Genomic DNA, 6,899 nt, shown 5'->3' on the forward strand with positions numbered 1-6,899 from the left:
GGGGCTCAGGAGCTCTGCTGCCCGGGAACTGGGGCAGGTGAGGGGACACTCGTGATTAAATCCCCCACAGCTGTGCTGCGAGGGATGGACAATCCATTCTGGGACCAGTATGAGACCAGTACAAGCAGTGCTTCTGGCTGGGACGTGGTGGAGGATGTCCTGCTTGTGGGGGGAGGCTGCAGACTGCAGGGACGGCAGGAGGGGCCCGTGGGTCAGTGCCCGGTCCCAGGGGTGCCCTTCCCGGGCTGGGCCAACCCTGCCACCGCCGTGCCCCGTTAAGGCAATCCCGTCTGTGCCTGTAACCGGAGGAGCTGGGCGCTATCCGGCGCAGGGTGAGTCAGTGCCGGAGGCAGCCCTGGGCCGGGAGCATCCCCGGCTCTGCTGCTCCCTGCACCACCTGGGTGACCTTGGGTTATGCTCTGTTCCCCAGCTCACTGTGCCCCCGGCTCGCTGTGCCCTCCCCTGCCCTCCTTGCTGCCTCTGCATGTCTCCACGTGCCTCAGTTTCCCAGGAGGACACGGGCAGGGTGGTCCTGGCTCACCCCTTGACGCACTCGGGGAGCTGCAGAGACACACCTATCCTGGCTGGAGGGGCATTCCTCACCCCGTGGGGACACAAAGATTTGACCCCCCCGGGGCATCCTGCCCCAGCCCCTACAGTCAGAGGTCCTGGGAACGTGGACACCCACGTGGCAGGGATGCAGAGCACGGACAGCCTTGGACCACCTCCTCCTCCGACGGGATGAACGAGGACCTGAACTCCCTGCGGCATCCCTGCGGCATTGCCAGCCTCGTTCCCTTTCGAGCGTGGCCCCGGGTGCCAAGGTCACCCAGCGGGAGCACGGCGGGTGCAGGAGCCGCTCACCGCAGCCCGGAGCCGGCAGCGCCCTCCGTGCCCGCGCTGCCGGGCCTGCCGCCGCGGCTCCCGCTGACGTCACCCGCCGGAGCCAGCAGCTATTTTGGGAACTGCAAAGTCACTGGCGCAATTAGTCGGCTGGCAAAGGCAGCGGGGCGGCGGGGGGACCGCGGGGACGGCTGCTCCCCACGCTGTGTCGTGCCGTGCCGTGCCGTGCCGTGCCGGGGCTGCGCGGCCACGGCCCACAGGCACCGCCAGCTTCCCTGCGCCTGCCGGGTCCCTCCGCCAGGACAAACGGCTACGGCTGCAAATCCTCCCATCCATCATTTCCTTCTCTCTACCTTTTTTTTTTCTTTTTTTTTTTTTTTTTTTTATATACTTAATTTGATGTCGCTCCCCTGGCAGGAGCCTCCCCACGTGGGCTGCTGAGCCACCTCGCTGCTGCCTCGCTGCCACCGCTCGCGTTTGAGAGAGGCAGGAGAGGGATTGTCTGCCAGCCGCGCTTCCCAGGGCGATGCCGCGGCCCAGGGGCTGCCCTGCGGGTGGGAGCGGAGTCCGGCTATTCCCGGGTGCTCTGCTGCCAGCTGGGCGCTTGGTTTAATCCGGTCTGCATCCTCCGGGACGCAGCCACAGCGGTGCCCCAGCTGCACGGCCGCAAATGCCCTGTTGGCCCCATGGCAGCGATGGGGGTGTGGATGGGCTGCTGTGACAGTGGAGGGACACCTGATCCCGGGGCACAGCACAAAGAGAGGTGGCGTTCTGCCACGCAGTGTCCTTGAGCCTGGGGATGTGGGGACAGTCAGAGGGGACAGCTGGGGTTCTCAGTCCCCCTGCCCAGTGCTGTTTGGTTTCTCTGCCCACCCTCCTCACCTCCCGGTAACGTCCAGGTCATGGCCAGAGGGGATGTGTACAGAAAGGCTGGGACAAGCTGATCCTGGCAGGCTCCAAACACCCCAAAAAGTGAGGCTCAAAAAATCCTTTAAACAAATCTCCAGACTGTTCTATGTGACCTGACATCTCTTTCAGTCCCATCCCCCAGGAAAAAAAACACTCCAAATCCTTTCTCCCAATGCCTGGAGAGGTGCCATAGCAGGAGTTGGTGCTCAGCTCCCCTGATTCCATATGGGGCTTTGGGTGGGAAGGGCCAGATCCAGATGGATCCATGGGCACAGCAGAGGCGATGGGCGCTTGCAGACTGACCTCACCCTGCTCTCCATCGCTCGGAGACCCGCCTTGCCCCTGGAGGAGGGGTGCCTGCCTGTGCTGGGGCTGGAGGAGCTGCTGGTGGTCCTGGGGTGGGGACAGACAGCGATGAGTGGGACCACGGGGTGGCTCTGGGGTGGCTGGGGCTGTGGGAGGGCAGGGGGAAGGGGGGGAGCGTGTGTTCCCCCCGGGCTGGGGGAAGAGGCCGCGGCGGTGGGGCTGGGAGCCGTGAGGCTGTGCTGACTCACGCTGCAGAGCCTGCGAGCAGGACTGCAGCAAGCGGCTCGCTGTGACAGCCCTGTCCCTCCGCCTCCGGCTCCTCGCCTCCTCCTGGGGGCCAGGATGCTGATGGAGCTTGATGTCCCGGCTGGGGGGTCCCGCTGCTCCCCTGGTCATGGCTATGTCGAAGTTCCCAACCTCCTTGCCCCTGTCAAGCCCCCTGCCCTTCAATAGGGATGGAGCTGCTCCAAGATGGGGGTCTTGGAGTTCCTGGGCAGGGAGAGGGGAGGACTGAGCTGCCCTTGGGGGATGAGTGTCCCCGACCCCAGTGGAAGAGGGGTGTCCCTGGGTAGCTGTGACATGGGGGACAGCAAGGCCGGGGGGGCACTCGCTGCCAGTGCAAACACAAAAGGGCGCTTAGCAGCCATTAGAACACGGGGCAGCTTTCCCCCTGGCATGGGTGCAGTGGGGTAGTGAGTGGGCAGAGATCCCCCCAGCTCCTACCCGATGCCACCAACCCAGCACAGAGCTGAGCATCCACACCTGCTACTGCACAGGAGAAAAGGTGAGGCAGGTCCCTGCTGCAGAGGGAAACTGAGGCACGGGCTGTGCCCCAAATATTGGCCCCAGATACTGCCACCTCTCAGGCTCAGAGTCCGGGACAGCCCTGTCCCCACAGGATGCTGGTGACCACCTTGCCTGGTGCTGCCTACCAGCCCCACAGAGCTCAGAGCTGCTTCTGGAGGGACCGAGACAGGCAGGGCTTTTTTTAGGTGCTCTCTAAGTGCCGTCTGGGCGGTATTTATATCGGCTCCTTAAATAAGAGCTGCCATCTGAGCCTGACGAGCCTGCTTAATTATTAATGCCCCGCAGGGAAGCAGCACGCCTGCCTGCTCCGGACCCACCTTCCGCTGGGATCCTTCATCCCGACTCCCCACCAGCACCCAGGGCGAGTTGTGACAACCTGGACATCCCAGAGCACCCCGGCTTCCCATGGGAACATGTCTTATGTGGGAGCGTCTTCCCGAGGGCAGGGAAGAAGGCTGAGAGGGGATTTTTCCAGAGGAGGGTGCCATGGCATAGGCATTGCTGCAGTTCTCAGTGGGTGTTGGGAATAAGGGGAGAGTGGGAGACACGGGGTGATGCTCGCCCATCCCATCTCGGTAGCTTGAGGTAGTTCCAGGGAAAATCATTCCTGGAAGCCCCGAGGGGTAGGGGCAGCCCTGCTTCAAGACAGAGCTTATGCTAAACAGCACGGGAGGGCAGCTGCTGCAGCAGAATTAATTTGAGCTTGGAAAGTGCTTTGAAAGGCTGAGATGAAAGGCCAGGGCTGGGTACAAAGCGCTGCAGCTCCACAGACTGGGGGAAGGACACTCCCAGCAAAGCACCCTCGGTCTGTCACCAGCCCCACCAGCCACAGCCCCTCCATCGCCTCCTGCCCCAGGTGAGGCACCTCTGGCTCTGGGACGTTTTGGGGAGGGTTGGTGAACCCCTGAGCTCACCCAGCTGTTGGCTGTGGGGTCCTGCCTTGGTTGGGTGTGACCCCCCAGCTCTGGTTTGTGTCAGGGTGGAGGGGCCAGGGCTGCACCGTGGGGGGCTGGGGAGGTGCAGGGGAAGAGGGGACAGCCTTGTCCTGCTCCTGGGTTGTGTCCCTCGCTGTGTCACACGGTCAGGCTCAGGGCAGCACGGTGGGAAAGGGGCCAGGGTGCCACAGCATTGGGGTGGTGGGGACAGGCAGTATGGCCCAGTAAGGGGTCAGGCAGGGAGGACATGAGGGCACCACTGTCCTGCAACAGCAGGGAAGGGGACACTGAAGCCAGAGGTTTCCTCAGCTTGTTTTTCCACCAACATAACTGCAAGAGTCACAGAAGTGCTCTCCTGGGCAGGCAGCCCCTTCCTCGGGGCAATCCAAGCAGCAGCTGCCTGGACAGTGGGACTTGGGGCGAGCACCCAGCCCTGGGGTGCCTGGGCAGCATCCCGGGGATGGCACCCATCTAAGCCCACACACCAGCCCTGGGAAATGCCACCCTGTGTCCCCTGGCCTCCACCAGCTGAAGACACCAAGCAGTCGGGTCACTGCTGGTGTGAGGTGTGGCAGGTGTGCTGGTGTACCTGTGGGGACAACGCCTGGTGTGGGGACAACGCCTGGTGTGGGGACAGGTTGGGACAGCTGCACCACACATCTCCCCTGCTGGGCATCCCCTTCCCTGGGCATCCCCTTCCCTGGGCATCTCCCTGGCTCCAAGCAAGCAGACACGGAGGGGAAAGGCACAAGGGTAGGGGCACATGACTGTCACTCCCCTGCAGGAAGCGAGGGGTGAGGATTTCTGGATCCCTTTTCAGAGCAGTCAGCAGCTCACCCAAGCAAACCTCCAAGTCATGGAGAATTTCCTGCCTTCCCTCACAGTGTCACAAGGAATTGACAAGACATAGCAGGGAAGGCAAGAAAATGCAAAGAGAAAGACTCTTCTTCCAGGCCCCAGGAATTAACAAAGTGGCACATTTGAACGCAGAGAAGTATTTTTAATCCCACAGGCAGAATTGAGGTTATTAGGTTTTTCTGGGACATCTGCAGAACAGACCCACATCCTTTGGGTCATTGTGATATCCCAACACATCAGCTGCCCCCGCCTCTCACTGTGGGGTGTCTGCAGGCACCAGAGGTGGGAAAAGGGGATTTAGTGAAGTCCAGCCAGGTAACACCTCCAGCTGCCCGTGCTGCCCACCAGCACCTTCTAACTTGGACCATCCACCACCAAACCTTCACCCCACTGCTGCCCAGGCTGTGCAGCGGAGGAATTAGGTGTTGTGAGGGGTGTTGATTTATGCATCAGAGCTCAAAAAGGGGGCTGGATTCACTGCAGATAAATATTACAACCAGATTGCTACTCTGAAGAATTTACAGCATCATGAATATCCTGTTCTGACCTGTGATGAGGAAGGAAATCATCTGCGTTGGGAAATGTATTTATGGCTCTGGTGCTCTGACAGAAATAAATCAGTATTTGCTCGTTTTGGGGCAAAAACAGGGTCACTGTAAATCAGCAGAGTTGGGCTGGCTGAGAATGTGCCACGTTTATGGAAAATACTAGATAAGATTCCAAAGGTTTGTATGGAGAGGCAACAGTTTTTATTAGGACTGTTGATATATTTGGAGAAATCAGGGAATCTTCCAGGTGCAAAAGTACTTCTTCAGGTCTGGGCTTGTGTTCAATATTGTCCATGAGAACCCAGGAACTGTACCCAAGGGATAATATTATTTATTTTCCAAGTTAGGGGACGCATATATCCTGCCCAAATGCAGTGGGATCACTCAAAAGGGGATGAGCAGGGAGTCTGCTCTCATTCATTCACAGACATGAGTGTGCTTGGCTCGGGTGATGCCCCACAGATACCTCCAGATTATTGATAAGAAATGGCAGCAATAACTGAAAAAATAATTTGGGAACCAAACTCCTTTAATATTCTCTTGCACTCTGCACTTTTTTACACAAACCCTCTCCCAAATCTGGCGCCAGGGCGAAAACAACCCAGATCCCCACTGTGGGAGCTCTCCAGAGATGACAGCGAGCCCCCGGGAGGATGAATGAGCCTTTATCAGGGGAGAGGAATAAACTGCCCTTGTCTGTGGGATCTCTCCTCGGATGGCCGGGCAGTAAACAAAGGCTGGGCACAAAGGCTGTTCTCACTCGGGAGCCACGTGCCCTGCGGGGTGTGAGGCCGGGGGTGCGAGAGAGGAGACAGCGTCAGATTTTTGTAGAGGAAATGGAGAGGATCCCGGCGTGTTTCTGGTTCTGTTTATCAGAGGGGGGGGTTTCTTCTGCTCTCGGAAGCTGTAAACAAAGGAGAATTTTGTGCTACACAAATCCAGGCAATGCCATTCTCTGTTATTTGCAGAGCAGTGCTAGACCCACAATAAACTTGCCCCAAAAGGGTGTTGCTCACCACCATCAGCATTCCCAAAGCAGTTTGTCCCCACCCACGTGGGTGAGACCGTGGCCGTGGGCTCTGGACAGCCACAGCGTTGCCCTGAGGACACCGGCAGTCCCAGTGCCACCCAGGGTTCCTGTGAGGTTTCAGAAGGACACCACGGCACAGGGACAGGCAGGCGGGATGGCTGAGTCCTCCGAGCTCATCCCCACACTTCCCAAAGCACCTGTGCGGGGACAGTGGCTTTGGGAAGGGCCAGGGACACGTGGCACGTGAAGGACAGTGTTCATCTGTGCATCAGCACTGCCTGGCTCTCTCCAAGCAGGATAAAGTGCTTCCATTGGGAGCACTCTGTTTGTTAGACCCCCTTCCTTTCTCCCAGTGCCACAGCATCCTGTCAGCACTGCTTTATCCAGAGGCCTTTTAGGAAAACAGGATCCATTAAACCCTTTCATTCCTCCCAGTGCTGTAGCCTCCTCTCAGCATCACTTCATCCATAGATTTTTTAGGAAAGTGGGATGTCTTGTGACTCCCAGTGGCTCTCCCCATGTAGCAGAGCCCCACATGGCTGGAGCAGACATGTTTTCATCCCACGGGTTATCCATGTGTGAGTGCACTGTGTGCCCAAGGTGGCTGTCATTATCCATTAGCCAGCGTTGATCTCCAGTGGGAATGCTCTCCTCTGTGGATCA

At 59.0% G+C, this 6,899-nt stretch overlaps 1 long non-coding RNA gene across 1 annotated transcript in view; it reads left to right on the plus strand.

Moving 5' to 3' along the window:
- Window positions 1-6,899, plus strand: part of LOC137485672 (uncharacterized) — a 161,039-nt gene that overhangs the window by 25,254 nt on the left and 128,886 nt on the right. The gene's annotated exons all lie outside the window — the stretch shown is intronic.

Source organism: Anomalospiza imberbis, chromosome 20, assembly GCF_031753505.1.
Source record: "Anomalospiza imberbis isolate Cuckoo-Finch-1a 21T00152 chromosome 20, ASM3175350v1, whole genome shotgun sequence".
Lineage (NCBI taxonomy): Eukaryota > Metazoa > Chordata > Aves > Passeriformes > Viduidae > Anomalospiza > Anomalospiza imberbis.